The sequence below is a fragment of the Gossypium hirsutum genome, chromosome A05 (genome assembly GCF_007990345.1).
Source record: "Gossypium hirsutum isolate 1008001.06 chromosome A05, Gossypium_hirsutum_v2.1, whole genome shotgun sequence".
NCBI lineage: Eukaryota > Viridiplantae > Streptophyta > Magnoliopsida > Malvales > Malvaceae > Gossypium > Gossypium hirsutum.
The window spans coordinates 67,269,372-67,270,132 of NC_053428.1; the positions used below are offsets into that span (position 1 = coordinate 67,269,372).

The 761-nt window shown below is 39.8% G+C and overlaps 1 non-coding gene across 1 annotated transcript; it reads right to left on the reverse strand.

Moving 5' to 3' along the window:
• Positions 1–313: 313 nt before the first annotated feature.
• LOC121229777 (small nucleolar RNA R71) lies at positions 314–420 on the reverse strand. The gene has a single exon (XR_005927733.1). It is a non-coding gene; the product is annotated as a small nucleolar RNA R71 (small nucleolar RNA).
• Positions 421–761: the final 341 nt, after the last annotated feature.

Here is a 761-nt window from a genome sequence, read left to right on the forward strand (position 1 = left end):
AGTTAGGCCAGCTGTTGTTGCAAATAATTTTGAACTGAAACCTAACACAATTCAAATGATCCAATAGTTTGTTCAGTTTGATGGTTTGCAAGACAAGGACCCAAACGCTCATTTGGCAAATTTCCTAGAGTTTTGCAACACTTTTAAAATCAATGGCGTTTTTTATGATGTCATTCGCCTTCGGTTGTCTCCCTTTTCATTGAGGAACAAAGCTAAACAGTGGTTGAACTCGTTACCACGAGGGTCAATCACTACTTGGGAACAAATGACCAAAAAAATTTTACTTAAATATTTTTCGCCTGCTAAAACGGCTAAATTGAGGAATGATATCTCTTCTTTTGTGCAGATGGATCTAGAGACACTCTATGATGCATGGGAGTGATACAAAGACCTATTGAGAAGGTGCCCTCACCATGGGTTCCCTTTATGGTTGCAGGTTCAAATGTTTTACAACGGCATGAACCCCTCAACAAGGCAACTTATCAGCGTAGCTGCTGGTGGGACTATCAATAACAAAACACCTAAAGTAGCTTACGAATTTATTGAAGAGATGTCACTGAATAACTATCAGTGGCAAGTCATGAGAACAAAGCTGACGAAATCAGCTGGTGTTTTCAACCTCGATGCGGTTATTATGCTATCTAGCCAGGTAGAACTCTTAAATAAAAAGATTGACGGTTTGTGTGGTTCTACTCAGGTACATCCAGTGATGAGGTGCGATTCAAATGGAGGAGGAGCATACACAAAATATCAACCCTTCA